Genomic DNA, 17004 nt, shown 5'->3' with positions numbered 1-17004 from the left:
ATCATTTAGCCCAGCTCTAGTTATTAAAGGCAATGTGTTAGCAGCTAGTAACTAAGCTAGTAGCTACATTTTTCCTTCATGTTGTTTCCATATTTGTTAACGCAAATTATAAAGTGGTGAAAACAGAAGGGGGAAAAGCTTTAAACTTGTGATTAGCACGGTTTATTTCCATTAGCCGTGTCCAACTACAACTACAGTATAAACATTCCCTGAAACCAGCCAGTGCAATTTTATGACAAAGTAGTATCTCCCAATCAGGCGACAACCTGAGGTTCTGCTGAGTGAAGCCGATGCTGAAGTGTCTTAAAAGCTGCATTCTCTCTAGTGACCATCAGGGGGCGACTCCTCTGGTTGTATAGAAGTCTATGAGAAAATGACTCTACTTCTCTCTTGATTTATTACCTCAGTAAACATTGTAAACATGAGTTTATGGTCTCAATCTCTAGTTTCAAGTCTTCTTCAATACAGCATGATGTTCATTTAGTACATTATGGTCCATTTAGAGTCAAACGGACCATAAAGCAGGGGATGCTTTAGGGCGGGGCTACTGTGATTGACAGGTCTCTGCTGCTACCAGACGTGTACACAGTGTCGCAACGTCACTCCTCCTCATTCCAACTATGGTCACTTCCGTTCATTGGTTGCAAAAAACAACATGGCGACGGCCAAAATGCTAAACTCGGGGCTTCACAGCGTCATCAGTCCACAAACCAGTTGATGACGTCACGATGACTACGTCCACTTCTTATAAAACAAAAAAGTATGCGATCTGGACTGCAACATATTTTTTACTATGTTCATATAAGTTAAGCATGCTAACATTTGCTAATTAGCATTACAGGAAAGCTGTGACATGAACTTGTCAATCCATCCAGTAGATGTTGAGATATTTCCGTCTGGACCAAAGGGGACGTACAGACGGACATCGCCATCCCTAGAGCCACGCCCCTAGCATCACTAAACACTGTAGAAAATGAATTCATTCATTACAGTAGCTTATAAATATCGTGTGTGACATACTTCTTGATTTTCATCTCAAAGACAGAGAGGCTGAGTGGGTGTTCACAGAGCGTGACGAACGCTACATCGGGCTGAAGCTGACGGGCAGAGACAGACATGAGTGATGGGTGCAACAGAGAAGAGGCTGTCAGAGAGCTGAACAGCAATATTAAAGACCCGTCACCCTTCTACACACACACACACACACACACACACACACACACACACATACATTAGACAGACAGGTATAATATCCGCTGCTATATTCTCCTCACATACACACAACATGCTGGCAGGGAGACAAAAAAAAGGGTAAAAAGGGCAGAGCAAACAATATTCACAGAGTAATGGAGGCAGACGCATCATGAGTGGGCTGTAATATAATGTTGCAGAGTCAGCAAGTGTAGTTCCTGTGTCTGAATACTGCATTACATCATTAAAGACACTTACAACTCAGGTAATGCCTTGTAATTTGTGTGCTCCCTCTACTATACTATATGAACATATTTTCCCGCTCTGTTGGGGATTTCAGCTAACGATGCTGAACCAATAGAAGGGCGGATTGTGAGTTTCTCTCCCACACTGCACACACGTGTGATCCAGTGATCTGTTTCTCCTTTGATTTGTGCCTGAAAAGAGCTCAAATATACAGCGAATCACAGAGACGGTGCTTTGGAAAAAGGCAATACGAGCAGATTGGTACGGCTCAGATTAATAACCCGCGCGGGACGACATGCACCGCGTCCTTGTCCGTTATCTAACGAGTAGTTCAAATTTTAAATGACACGCCTTTAAAAACAAGAAAGTTTCCTGCACTTGTTCTGGGTGCGGTTCAGGAGAACATGTGCCCATTAATAATTCAGCAGCCGTTATTGATCCGTGCTTCGGCTTCTCTGCAGTCAGGGCTGTACATCAAGGAGGAGGGCCTTTCATCTGGACCTACGCACATACCGACACACGTGTACACGTGTGTGAGTAGTACACACACACACACACACACACACACGCACTAAAAAGGATGTGACATAAATGAAATGTGAGCTGTAACTGTGAAAGAAGAGAGCCTGTAGGGATGTTTTGTAATGTCCTTCGGGTGGAGTTTCTTCAGGTACTTATATACAATCTACTGCGATCCAGTACAACCCTGCAGTAAATCATTTAGAAGTTATAAATGTTTAGTTTATATAAGGAGACGAACTCCCTCCCCCTCCCGGTGTCCCCCATGGGACCTTATTTCGGGAAAGAATATGTACGATAGTCAACGGCGAAGGACAAATGTTTTTTTTAATCCCATTTGAATTGCGCAGTGAATTACACAGTTTGACAATTTAAAAGATGATTTTGCACTTCTTTAACATTTAGTTTTGTGTGAAACCGCTCAGTGAGCTACATTTCTCTTCTCGCACGATGTACATCACCAGCTAACTAGCTATGTTCCACGCACAAATGTTATGTGTTTTTATTCAGCGGCTCTTTTTATCAGCCGTGAAGAGAAAGAACGATTGAGAGCCGTTTGTTGTTGTGAGAACATCCTGGTACCAAACACACTTCAGAGAGAGACAACACTGACATGACTTTTGGGTGTGTCGTTTTTCTGATTACGAATTTTCACAGTCTTTTACTTCAGCAGTTTTATGATGAAATGAGACTTTCTTGATGTGCACAATGATCTTTTGAATTGATAAACATCACATGTGTAATTCCTGCCACAATTTAAACAGGATCAAAAAAGGATTTGTTTCTCTCTGTTAACTATTGTACATATTTTTTCTGAAATAAGGTCCACAAAAAAAGGCGGGACTTCGCCTCTCTATTGACAAGAATGTGGTCAGGGAGGTGTTTGTTTGAGGCTGTAGTTACTGGTGGTGTATCTCTGAGATTCTTTCCATACAGAACATGATGGGGACGAGATACGTAATCATTACTATAAATTAATGTCTGAAACAAATAGGCCGAGCTGTAGAAACGCTAATTAATGTTAATTAACTTTCAGGAAGTGAAAACACACTGTGAAAGGGTTAAAGTTGTAAGAAGAAAACATGGAAACGCCGTGGTAGAGACCTGTCAATCACTTGAAACTAGAGATTGAGACCATAAACTCATGTTTACAATGTTTACTGAGGTAATAAATCAAGAGAGAAGTAGAGTCATTTTCTCATAGACTTCTATACAACCAGAGGAGTCGCCCCCTGGTGGACACTAGAGAGAATGCAGCTTTAACACATGAAGCTTTGGCTTCACTTTACAGAACCGGAAGTTGGTGCTCTGGCCTTTTATATGAACTGCTGCAGGCCACAGATAATACACTGACTCAAGTTGAAAGCGTTGAATAGCGTGGAAATACTTCACAACCTTTACAGAAACACATGTGACCTTGACACACTGCTGCTGTGTGTGTGTGTGTGTGTGTGTGTGTGTGTGTGTGTGTGTGTGTGTGTGTGTGTGTGTGTGAGAGAGAGAGAGAGAACTGAGAGTGATGTAAGGTTGTGGAGGAAGGAGGCATATCTGAGACATTCAAAGGGAGAGGAGATGGAAAAGGGGCGCGGCAGGCCGGGCATCCGAGCCGTACGGCTATCAGCTGACATTTAGAGGAGACTGCCGGTCGTCTGAGATGCTGCATCAGAGTCCAAATGATGCTCTTCAGTTTCACCAACAGGGTTTTTACAGAGCTGGTTTAAATACCATAACAACGCTCTTTGCAAACGCCTTTTAATAATCAGGCCTGAAGGGTGAAACTTGTCTTTCTTCTCCCTCATAGTCGATTTTTTTGTGAGCTATTCTTGAATCAAAGACAAACAAGGATGTGTGATCCAAACACAACCAAAGTTATTTCAGGAACAAAGTGATAAATGTCTAGACTGCTTTTGACAGGGAATGTAACTGAAACACTGACATCCACCTCTCTGAATCAGTCTCTCTCTCTCTCTCTCTCTCTCTCTCTCTCTCTCTCTCTCTCTCTCAGTTAGTCAAATGTTATGATTCATGCTTTCTGGAGGCAGAGCGGTTTATTTTCGTTGGTCTCTCTGTCCCACCCAGCAGCTGCTGTTTGAGTCACAGCTGTTTGAAAAGTCCCGTTCCCATAAGCAGATGATCCACTCGCTTCCCACCCAATAAAAACATCTGACTTTATTAGTCTAGATAAGCTAAATGTGGAAAGTTGGAGCTGTTGGTTTTTCTGACCCGTTCGGTCAAAAAGCAATGGATGGCCTGGATTAAATCCAGTTTTATTTTGGTGTTATAGGTAGATGCACATTAGATGCAGATTTACAGCCAAATCCTAATGTGCATCTACCTATAACACCAAAATAAAACTGGATTTAATCCAGGCCATCCACAAGAGGCCAAGGATACATTTAAGGTGTGGTAATTTACACTGTTCACGTGAGAAATTATATATCTTGAGGGCGAATGAACAAGGCGTCACCAGTTCAAGAGTGCACTTTACTATAACAGGTTTGTATTTAAAGGGGACATATCATGAAAATCTTACTTTCTCGTGTGCACATACATTTGAGTATCTGGAGTGACAACCAGCCCACAAACTGTGAAATTAGACGACCCAGTTACTTTTTTGGTGGGTTGCCTAAATCACAAAACATGTGATTCAACCAGCCAATCCGCTTTGGCTCCCCATCCTATGTCACATAAAGGCTTATTAGAATATATAGAATATACCGCCACAATCTGATCATCGTCTCTACGTCACCCCGTTATCACGTAACTTGCGTACTTCAGTAACGGCACTTCTGTAGTTATTTTAACCGAAACGACGATCTTTTCCCAAACCTAACGGAGTTGTTTCTCATGAAGATGTAAGTTTATTTTGAAAAGACTGTATGCATGAAACCATAGACTGTATAGAAGAAGTGGACGTAGTCTTCGTGACCTCAGCGGGTTTGTGGACGGATGTTTTGAAGCCTCGAGTTCGGCGATATCGCCGTCGCCATCTTGGATTACGTCCGTCGCCATGTTGTTTTTTCACAACCAATGAACAGAAGTGACCATATCTTGACTGAGGAGGAGTGACGTAGAAACGCTGTATACATCTCGACCTGTCAATCACTGTGTAGCCCCGCCCTAAAGCATCCCCTGCTTTATGGTCTGTTTGACTCTAAATGGACCATAATGTACTAAATGAACATCATGCTGTATTGAAGAAGACTTGAAACTAGAGATTGAGACCATAAACTCATGTTTACAATGTTTACTGAGGTAATAAATCAAGAGAGAAGTAGAGTCATTTTCTCATAGACTTCTATGCAACCAGAGGAGTCGCCCCCTGGTGGACACTAGAGAGAATGTCGGCTTCAGAATCAAAGGTTGCCGCCTGCACATAATGAGCGGAAATTGACACGTGCTGCTGACTTTTGTAGAAAAACACACTAAAGATGAGGAGTAACTTTTTGTAAGATATCATAATGCATGAGGATGCATTGAATAACTGAAGGCGTTATTTCTGGTAGTGTGAAGTGTTCAAGTTATTAAAAAATAAATTTAGAGACCTTTTTTGTTTTCTTCTTTTGTTGTTTCGAGTCATCATTTGGTGAGCGGTGTGTTCAGGAGGGACTCAGTATTTCTAATGTTCTGGCTTCCCCGGATTCAACATCATCATTTAATCATCACTCAGATATCCAATCGTCATAAGAGGTCGACTTTCAATAGGAAAAAAAACAAAAACCTTTTCTGATTCACGTTAATGCTGCTGGATCTCCCGAAACGGGAGTGTACGAGCTGTTCCTGAATGCAGCACGATAGCAGAGTGTAGGTGTCGATCTGTACCAGGGCCGATCCTTCATCCTCATCCTCAGCAGCAGCAGCAGCAGCAGCATCACCATCACCGCCTCTCCCTCTGCTCCATCCACCACCACGAGAAGGACGGTAAGACACCGTTCATTCCCGATTTACACACCCGCACACCCCCGCTGACATCGCGGCGGGTAAACTGCTCGTTTTGTCGGCCCGGAGGGGGACTTTATAGCCGCGGAGCAGCGCACTGGACCAGGCGGTCTGGCGATGAGGCTGCTTGTTGTATAACACCGCATCGTTAATCTGGAGACTCGCTGCATGCAGATTGGTCGAAGTCACTGGAGGAATCTGACTGCATGAAAAACAGGATTTTTGTATATTGATATTAATAGGAGGATTCGTGCTGCACAGCAGGCCGTGGAATAACTATATATATATATATATATATATATATATATATATATGATGTGAGTAACATTATGGCTCATGATTATCAATTTCACTGCATATGTTTGTTTACATACTGCTACTGTCAAATGAAGAGCTCATTTCATCTAATTTAAAAAAGAGACACGTATATATATATATATATATATATATATATATATATATATATATATATATATATATATATATATATATATATATATATATATATATATATATATATATATAGACATGCATGTGCAATTGTAGAATGTAAACTGCTCCTCTGGTTGTTAAACCCCCAAACAGGGCTGGGCAATATGGCCAAAATCTTCTATCACACTATGAGTATATTTCATATCTCAACAACAACATATATCACAACACAGCATGTTTTCTGGTAATTTAATAAATAAACAGTCTATTTGAAATAACATAGTTACACATGCTTTTGTACACACTTGTGTGAATTAAATACTTGACAAATGAAGAGCATTTTCTCATTTTTATTAAGAACTTTAATGCAGAATTATCAGATGTTGTGAGATATTTGAGTCAGTATGTGCTCAATATTGTCAAATTTAGAAGATGTAATTGTTTATCACTCTGTCTCAAATGTATGATTTCATCACGATAGGATTCCATTCAAAGACGGTAACTTATCATGTTGAATTATCGCCCCGGTCCTTCAAATCCGCCCAAAATAAAACCGGTGTGTTCAGTTGCAGCTCGGTCCTCTCTGTATATCACAACAGGGTGATACTGCAGGTTTCAGGCCTTCAGCCTCTCTGACTCACGCTTTAACCCACAGTGTTCAAAATTCATTTGTCAGCTCTGCTCTCAATTCAGTCGAGTACATTTGGGTGACCTGATTTTTAAGGTCTGGAGAGATAAAAAACAGAAGAAGAAACAAAAAAAGCGACGCATGATTGTGACCTGAAGGCAACAGATGAGACCGTGAAGCCGCTGAAGTCTCCGGTCAGTTCAGAACGCAGCAGCTCGTCGCTTCATGTGAAACCGGTGGAGATTAGACTTCACTCTCCGAATAACCCCAAAACTTACGCAACAGGCTAGACCAAAAAAATAAAGTCCCAAAAATAGAAAGGTACACTCAGACAACGGACCAGAGGCACGCGAGGGTGCTGGATGTTTTATTTACATGATGGAACATGTAACGTTTGTTTGTGTGCTGGTTAAAGATCGACTAGTATGTTATCAATCGAGTCATCATTTAGTCGATTGATTAAAACAAATCAATGACAAACGGGATGATTGAGTTATTGATTTAGTCATTTATTTAAATGCGAGTCTTAAATGTGCATCTCTCTGTTTTATATGATTCGATTTAATACCTTTGGCCTGTTGGTTGTCCGGCTGCGACTGATTGTTTGGTACATTAAACGTCAGAATACCATCACAGTGGGGCTGGGTCACAATATGTTTGACCAAATACCTTCATCGATATCGTCGGGTTGACTATTGGTGCTTTCTCAAAATAGCTACACAATGAGATTTTTGATTAATAATCATCAGTAATGTGGATAAAAAGTGTGTAAAGGCGATTAACATAACAAATAGAACAGTCTGTTAAGTTCAGAGAATGACGTCACTTTACTGTAATGCAGCCTTTAAAACCAGGAAAAGACAATTATGCAACATCACTATACTCACAATGTAAGATGTCATCTAGTCTCAGAACACGATATTGATACAATATCGCATCGTATCCTCACACGACGGTTTGCTTATCTTTTTTGTTTATACTCCTCAGACAGTCTTTTCACAATAAACCTCCGTCTTCAGAGGAAAACAACTTAGTTATGTTTATGTTTATTGTGTTTTGGGCTAAAGTAACTACAGAAGAGGCATTATTTAAATACGGAGGTTACGCGATAAATAAATCAACGTTGACGTAACGAACAGCGGTCTCCTGGCTGAATAACCAGTGTTTGTTTGCCATTACAAAGAAACAGATTTCGATGGATATCTGTGAATTCCAGCGCAGTCATTTTCCTCGTTAAAGCTACGAACGCTGCACGAGACCAGCCTGAATATCGATATATTGTTCAGCTCTACATCAGTATTGCACAAACCCAAAGTCACGTTTTCTGTAGAGCAGAAAACAATTCATTAATTGCCGAGTCAAAAAAAGAAATACTTAGCAAACCTTTTAATAATCAATAAATAATCGATATTATTCTTAGAAGCAAAAACTGGTTCCAGCTTCTCAAATGTGAATATTTGCTGTTTTTGTTGTTTTTTCTATGACAATAAAGTGAATATCGTTGAGCTTTGTTCTGCTGCTCAGACACGAATAACGATCTGAAGAGCAGGGCTGCACCTACCAATCACATTCATTATTGATGAAGCTTATGGATCATTTTATTGACTAATCATTTAGTCTATTAAACGTCAGCAAATAGTAAAAAGACGACTTGTTTTATCAGACCAACAGTCCAAAACTGATAACAGATATTTAGTTTCCTGTCACATTAGACACAGAAAAGCAGCTCACATCACATCAACTGGAACCAGAAATTATTTGACATTTAATTAATCAATCATTTAAAATAGCTGCCGCGTCATATTGGTGTTCGGGAAATTTTGATGCACATTTTTTTCACTAGACAATCTGCCATTTTATCAATGAAACACAGACTTTCCGTTGTAAGATCAACTCAACCCCACTGGTGGTTTATTATAATTCCAGGAAGCTGTCTTTGAAATGTCCTTGAGCCGGCTTCATCTCTTTAACGGACAGCTGAAGCGTCTGTGAGCAGCAGCAGAACGCCGGAGGTCATCTGTAATAACGTCTCCGTGAAGGACCTCGTTTCATAACGTCTAAAGCCGGCTGAATGAGATCACATCGGATTCTTTGTATTAGATTCTCCTGTAGACAAACGCATGTCCATGAAGCCTACTTCCTCCACACACACACACACACACACACCACCCTGTAGTGTACTCTGTGAACTCCCATAATGCCTCAGGGTGGGTGAGGCAGAGTGCTGAGCTCAGCGGGATCCGGCAGGGTGGAGCGTGGAGAGCAACAAGGATAGTGTTTTCCCCCCGACTGACTGGTGGTGCATTCACTCCACCGGTGTGGTGCTTTAAAAGCAGATGTGCTGGTGGAGCATCCTCCGTTTTTGTTGCTGCCAAAGTGTGTTTCTAGAACTTTCACCGTCCAACATTACACATAGAAATCAGTGTAAAGAGAAAAGCCTACGTTTAAAAACGCGCTGAAAATAGTCCCCAACATAATGCACTATTTCCTCCTGTTTGATAAAAAACTACAGCGAGCAGCTGTTGATGTGACTTCCTGCTTCTTTTTAAAAGATGAAACCATACATTTAATAATAACACCAGTCTCTCCTGTGAGATGCTCCATATAGCACGATGAGTAAATACGTACAGCACACTTCTGATTTCAGTGTTGGCAGTGATAATTGGTTTCTGCTGCTGCTAACGAGAACTGTTTCTTGGTTACCCGAGGCTTTGCAGCAGGTGATGGTGAAAGAAGAGGTGACATGTACTCATCTCATCGCTGGTCTGGATGTTTGCTGTTGTGACTCTGTATTTGGGGTGAAAGTAGCTCGGTTTGTGCTGTAATTACTGATCTGTATCTGTTCACAGCGTTCCATGTTACCAACACACACACACACACACACACAGTAGATCTTTTGATGGATCACCTACACACTGAAGAAATAATATAACCTTTTTGGTTTTCGAATGATTTCAGAGAAGAATTCCAGTTGAAAGTCAATGAGGAGCCTTAAACGTGGTGTTGACACACAGCATCAACGTAACTAAACAACAGTGAGAGCAAGTGACGAACTTTATAATATCTAAAAAGACGAGTTTTGGAGGAGTCGATGGAACCAACAAATCAGATTTTCAACCAGAAGATGAGAGTTCGACATCGCGTTGTGGTTTTCCAAACTATTTGTGACAGTTTTCCTGAACCTGATCACGTGGTTTTGTTGCCTAAACCTGTACGTAGTCATTTTAAGGCCAAACGCGATGTTTTTCCTGAAGCTAGCTGTGGTTTTGTTCAGACAGAAGGATTTTTGTACCTTAAAAACTGAACTGTTTGTATTACAGCCTACATATTCAAATGACTTTACTTATGACCGCACCATCTAGTGGACTGAAAAGCGAATATTTCCAAAAGGTTTAATTTGTATTTGCAATTTTAATACACATATACACAGCAAAAAAAAATGAATACAACATTGGCACGCAAAAATATGGCGATCCTATGCTGCATTGACTTTCCCCACCTCTTGTAGTTTGATTTCTTTCCACTCGTCTGAAAGAAGACATGATATGGAAGTAAAATTGCTCAAAATTAGACGTATGTTAACTGTAATGAATGTTTTTACCTGAAGTCCAGTTATGATGGGTTTTAAAATACGTACACCATACATATAAAACCAAAACGTAACAATGTCCTCTGTGGATATATCGCCATGAATGATTTATATGTGCTATAATTAGGGACCTTAATGTGACTCAGTCATTTAGCTTTTTATATCATGGTATGCTGCTGCTGCACCACTTGTTCAGCCCTTTGATTATTTCCCTCCAGACCTGAAAGCTGTTAACACATCCGGCGGTAAAAAGCAGCAGGTATACAAATCTCCTGCATGTCACAGTTACGTCTCTCCGAGGAAATGTACGCTGGCTTTTTTTTTTTGTCCCTGTTGCTCGGAGTCATGATTCACTTCAATGTTTAATTTCCTGCAGCTGCAGCAGTGCTATACGGTGAACTGAGCTGGTTTATGTGTTGTGGTCAGTTTATGTGTTCTGCACAGCCTGATGGACTAAGAGTGAATTGATGAACCAGGACAGGAAACACTGATTTACCTGGGTACCGATCAATCACGTTCCCGCCCACAGAAGAAAAATCAGCTCTGCTTTGGTTCCACACAGTTGGTTTGTGCGATCTGTCGGCACTGTTGAGCTGTTTCAAACCAACAACTATCACAAAACTGTAACGTTGAACTCCGATGTCACCATCCAGCCAAACTTACCTTGATCCAGAGGGAAACATTTCAACAACTATTGGATGTACGGCGATGAACTTTAGCTCAGACATTCATGTTTCCCAACAGTCTTTGGTGTTGTGAAGTGGACTTGTTAAGGCCGCTCCGTTACATTATTATTTTAGCACAAGCATGATCTTTATTCAGACCTTTACCGAGTACTTTTGTTGCCTAAACCTAACCCATGTTTTCACAACGTTAACCACGTGGCATTGTGTGTTTCTGAAAGCGTTATACCAAATTTTGACCAGTTAGTGAAAAGTAAGTAAGATTCATCCTCTGGGAAACATGAATGTTTGTATCAAAGTTCATTGTAATCCATGATATTTGTTGAGATATACGACTAACTGACATCCCAGAGCTACACCGGCAGCATGGCTAAAATGTACATTAAAGCATTTCCAGACAAACTAGCTCTTGTAAATAAAGTAAACATCCTAAATTGACCACATTTGACTGCGTAAGTGACAAACAGTGATTCATTTATGCAGAGATAATTACTGCATGGCCAGACAGTGCCAATAACCCCACTCATTATATTCACATTCAGCTTTCCCTGCCGTGACTAATTACCTTCTCGATGACTCTGACGAGTCATTAAAAGGGGAAACTTATTGCTTTCGTCAAAAACAAAAAGGTATCATTCACCACGCTGCCACTCAAAATGAACTGGCTTATAGGTTATTAACTAAATGTGCTGCCAGCTGGAAACCGAACGAGCAGCTCGACTTTTCTAACTCGACTCAATTTGCAAGTTGAATCTGAATCTTAATCTGAATCTTAATCTTACAACCGATGGGTTTTTGGAATCAACATTGCCGTGTTGTATGTAAGGTTAGAAAAGCGAATTGTGTTGTGTGAGAGTCAGTTATCCAGTCAGGATATCTAACAATATCTGTTGAGTATTTATATTTCATGTTCTCACTGAAGAATACGTCTGTGTGAGTCCAGAGTCAGCGATGCTTCTTTCTTGACGTTATCTCACCAGTGAAAATGCTGAACCAGCTGCAGGCCACGTGTTCCTGTTGTATTTCTAACCACTGTGGGCAGCCTGAGCTGTGGGAGGATGTGGAGTCACACAGAGTGACATATACGGGACATGGTCCACTTTTACCACACAAATAATCACAAAGTCACAGCTGACATCTCTCTCGGCCTCGGGTGGGATACCAGTATGCGAAGCTGTGGCAACAAGTGTGTGGAGAGTGTGTGCAGAGTGTGTCGGACGGTATAACGGCTGACAAACCATTTCCCATCATGCACCAGAGGCGCGGATGTGTGGGCGCCAGTTATTCCTCAATGCTATGAAACGCCCACTCATTTTCAGACATCTCTCTTCGATTTTCAGGTTTACTTCTGCACCATCTCGCTTTATAAAGCTCAGCCAAAAACAAGACAGAACCTGAGGATTTACCTCCAGAGGAGTATTGTGTGTTTGCATAAACTAATATACGACGCTAAACCTTCACAAACGAGACAAAAAGAAACCATGTAATTCTCAAAGCACCCACAGAGGGTGAGATGAGCCTTGGTGCCGCTGTGCTATCTGCACCGATTTAAATGAGATAATATGCAGACATTTTGCACAAAATTGGCCACTTTCTTTGCAAACGAGCCTCATTGTAATAACAGTCCAATTCACAATGACAGTGACATTTTTAGTGTTTTCAGAGAGTCTGTGGGAAGTGAAGCGCATTTATAAAAGGTGTCACGCCCAGACTTTCCAGTGATCATCGCGGCAGTGATTGTAGCCGGGTCAAGGTGATGCAACTCATTCATTTTGGGGATGCAGTGACAAGGAGAAAAAAGGGAAAAAAAGAATTAAAAATAAGGTTATTATATACTCATATAAACTAATTATTTCTTCCCTCCCCCTCCGCAAAAAAAGAGCAAATCACACTCAGCTGCAAAACTTTATTGGAGTGTTTGCGCTGTAATATCATCAGCGCAATATCTTTTGTGACTCAGACCTTGAGACGGGGCAGATAGCGGTTCCAAGTGATCCACAATTCATCAGCAGCCACAAGGCCTACTTTATCACAGTAACCACTATATTGTACGATATAGGGACATTTTTAAATTATCGACTTATAACTTCAGTTTTGTTAACGCTATCAACGCTATATGGACATAACCCACGTTATTGATTGTCCAAAAAAAGAAGAAAAAGGTGTTCAACATCGATTGTTATTGTGACGCGTTCCTGACGGCTTTCCTAAACCGAATTAAGTGGTTTTGATGCCTTAAACTAACTGTAGCATAATGTCGTCACGAGAAAGAAGCAAAGCCGTGCGACACGAAAGAAATCAGAGACCATTCGTGTTGCTCAGCACGAAACCAATAGATTTGATTTTGTGAGTATTTCAAGGACTGCTGGGAGACTGTGTTGGGACATAACCTCAAACCTTTTTACGTTATCAACTTATCGTACGATATATGGACATTATATCGTCCAACAGAATTAGTCAATTAATCATTCTTTCCACAGAATCACACAATCTTTCTCATGAGGTAGATTTGAGATTTCTTTAAAACTATCCATAGTCCATCGGCTGAAATCAAGTAATATAATAAACAGCTAGCAAACAGTGTGACAATTGATATCTCAAAATTACTTTTCTCGTAAGTTTGAGACAGTAAATCATTAATAATTATGAGATACAAAAGTCTTAATCAGAAAAATAGAAAACAAAGATGCAGTATTGGCAGAATTGGCATTAAAAGCATTTGCAGGTCTTCATGGTGATGGAGACTCTACAGGGCTGTAGTACAGTATGTCAGATCGTTTCTTTACAGCCGAAAGCCTGAATCCTTTCTTCCCCTCCATCATTATCCAGTTGTCATGAGGGAAACTGTACCGGTCTGATGCCCCAGCCATAATCTCATGTGTGTGTTACTGGAGTCACTTCACCCCTCAGAGCCAACAGAGGGTCACAATTTTACGAGCATCCATCCTCCCTCAGTTAATCTTCCATTACGCGTCTGTCGCATTCAGCCCGATGAGAGCCACAGAGGCCCAGACGATGTCGGTTTCCATGATAACAGTCTGAATGATGTGTGGGCACACAAGTGGCTTTACAGCAGATTGTCCCCTGGACAGCTTGAAATAGGAATGAGAGGAGTGAGGCGGTTAATAGGCTTCTCAGAGCGTTTGTATTAGTGGGCTGGAAAGGCGGCATTTTGTCTCCACCATAGACTGAATAGAAGAACGTAGTCGTAGTCGTCGAGACGCCATTCATTGGTTTGTGGACTGATGGTTTTGAAGCCAAGAGTTCGACGATTTGGCCGTCGTCATCTTGACTTTTTTGCAACAAGTGAACAGAAGTGACCATATTTTGAATGAGGAGTGACGTAGAGACGCCGTATACGTCTCTGGTAGAGACCTGTCATTCACAGTAAGCCCCGCCCTAAAGCATCCCCTGCTTTATGGTCTGTTTGACTCTAAATGGACCATAATGTACTAAATGAACATCATGCTGTGTTGAAGAAGACTTGAAACTAGAGATTGAGACCATAAACTCATGTTTACAATGTTTACTGAGGTAATAAATCAAGAGAGAAGTAGAGTCATTTTCTCATAGACTTCTATACAACCAGAGGAGTCGCCCCCTGGTGGACACTAGAGAGAATGCAGCTTTAATAGACACTTCAGCATTGACTTCACTCTTCAGACCTGGAGGTTGACGCCTGGTCACCACACAGCAAGGAATCATGGGCAACGTGGGCACCAGAGCCCCACCTCTCAAAGACTTCCTGTTTCTAAAGCATTTAAAAGCAAATTAGCCTATTTTGTATAATCCATAGACGTGTAAATGGTGTTTTTATCAGTGAACTATTTGTCACATTATTACGTTATTTAGTCAGGACTTTAAGAATGTATTCAGTGTGTCATTCTGTTCAACACATTTACATGATGAAATGATTTTATCTTTATGACTCTGGTGGTCAACAGTCAACAGAAAAGAGGTTCGTACCTCCTTCTCCTCTCTCGTCGTACGACGTGAAACGGTTGTGTTTTCCTTCCAGCAGCACTTTTGTCTGTCAGATGTTTCCGCTATCTGGTGTCATAACAGTTCAGTCTGATGTCACGACAGTTGAAGGCGCTAAAAGAGATGAGATAATGATTACGAAGTCAATGAAAGGCTCACCTAGGAGGTCAGAAAGCCCTCCTTCAAGTAAAGCTGCCAGAGGTAGAGTTGGTTTCAAACCAGGCCGGTGATTTGAAATAATAGTAATATTTCACAATAATTAGTTTTTTTGTTTCTTCTTTCGTACCCTGTTAATTAACTTACAACCATCCAGATTACTTACAAACTCTAAACTCAAAATCTGGGCTTGGGAACCACTGAATGCCATGAATACCATGAATACTGAACTGAAGGTTAGAATACAGCGCATGGCACAAATGTAATCTTTAAAACATGATCTACTCTGTAAACTCTGTACCTTCAAAGCAGCCTGGAAGTCCAACAAAGTAATAAATCCTTAAACTTAAGGGGTCCACAAAGGGTCCAACATTGAAGCAGCAGTCCATTTGTTTTCATTTAGGCGAACCTCCCTCAAAACCGGGGTGTTGACGGACTCGTCAACTATTTAATAATCCCAATTATCTCTGCTAGCATTGTTGCTGGAAATATTCATGAAATAGAGCCACAGTTTTGTACCGTTTTCTGCCACATTGTTTGCTGACTGGGACCGAACGCAGCTGTTACTGGTCTGCAATCACTGAGAGCCAATCAGCTGGTGATTAGAGATCAATTTCACTAATAAAGTGCTGAAACATGGAGCTCAGTGTTTAACATTTAACACCAAGCACTTTCATTCGCATCATTAAAGCAAGTGTCCAGCAAATAATGAGTTTGCAGTCTTCATTAACGTATTGAGAAGGACATAAAAAAAGACCTAGATGTCAGTATTGGTGTTGTTTGTTTGTTTTACATTCAAACCGTCTCCTGGGTTCAGAAAGAAAAGGGGAAAACCCACAACATATCAGTTCCACTCTACTTGTTTGATCAGCAGCTGAACAAATCCAGATTGTGAACTCATTTCAGACAGCGTCTATGAAGCCGCATGAATCTGACTCCCTCCCAGATGTTACATTGCAAAGTGTGCCTCACGTATCCGTGACCTATAACACATAAATATTACGCCATCAAGTGCTGGATTTATCTTTCCCCCCCCCCCCCCCTCTCGTTGCCTCCTCTTCCGGCAGAAGAAGGAGACATAAACACACTGTGACAGCTCCTTCACTGTTTCCCTTTTTTTTTTTTGGACAGCAACATCCTTCGTGCTAAATATAGATCCCACTGTGATGGAGCTGCTTATAATGCTGCTGCTCTGCCACTCGCCTTCACCTCCTGTACTATGTGATGCTGCGTGTATACTCTCATGCAGTACCAGCATCCCCTCCCTCTCGCAGAAATGCTGCAATGCGTCTCCCTCAGCCAAGACTGGGTCAGTGTAACTCAGCCAGCAGCGACAGCCAGAGAAGCGTCCCCATAGCAACTGCCAAAGAGGCTTATTATTTTTATTTTTTTTGTTGTGATTGTGTATGAAAAGAGCGTATTTCCAGGATTAAACTTGTCTGGGGGGGGGCTTTATTAAAGTGGAGAAATAAGATGGCATGTGAACAGGGAGAGGAGACGGGGTGGGGTCTGAGGATGCTTGTGCACGGCCACATGTGCAGAGTGACGGGCGTTGTTCTGTCAGTACATGACGCCGCTCGTTCATGGTGTTAGAGATTGTTTCTCTTCTAGTTTAATTGTTCAACCAGCGGCTCGGTTTA

At 41.3% G+C, this 17004-nt stretch overlaps 1 protein-coding gene across 1 annotated transcript in view; it reads left to right on the top strand.

Moving 5' to 3' along the window:
- map1aa (microtubule-associated protein 1Aa) overlaps positions 1-17004 on the top strand; it is a 37972-nt gene that overhangs the window by 10505 nt on the left and 10463 nt on the right. The window lies entirely within an intron of this gene.

The sequence above is a fragment of the Anarhichas minor genome, unplaced genomic scaffold (genome assembly GCF_050575085.1).
Source record: "Anarhichas minor isolate MPS153535 unplaced genomic scaffold, ASM5057508v1 ptg000067l, whole genome shotgun sequence".
Taxonomy (NCBI): Eukaryota; Metazoa; Chordata; class Actinopteri; order Perciformes; family Anarhichadidae; genus Anarhichas; species Anarhichas minor.
This window is presented reverse-complemented; position numbering and strand designations above follow the sequence as displayed.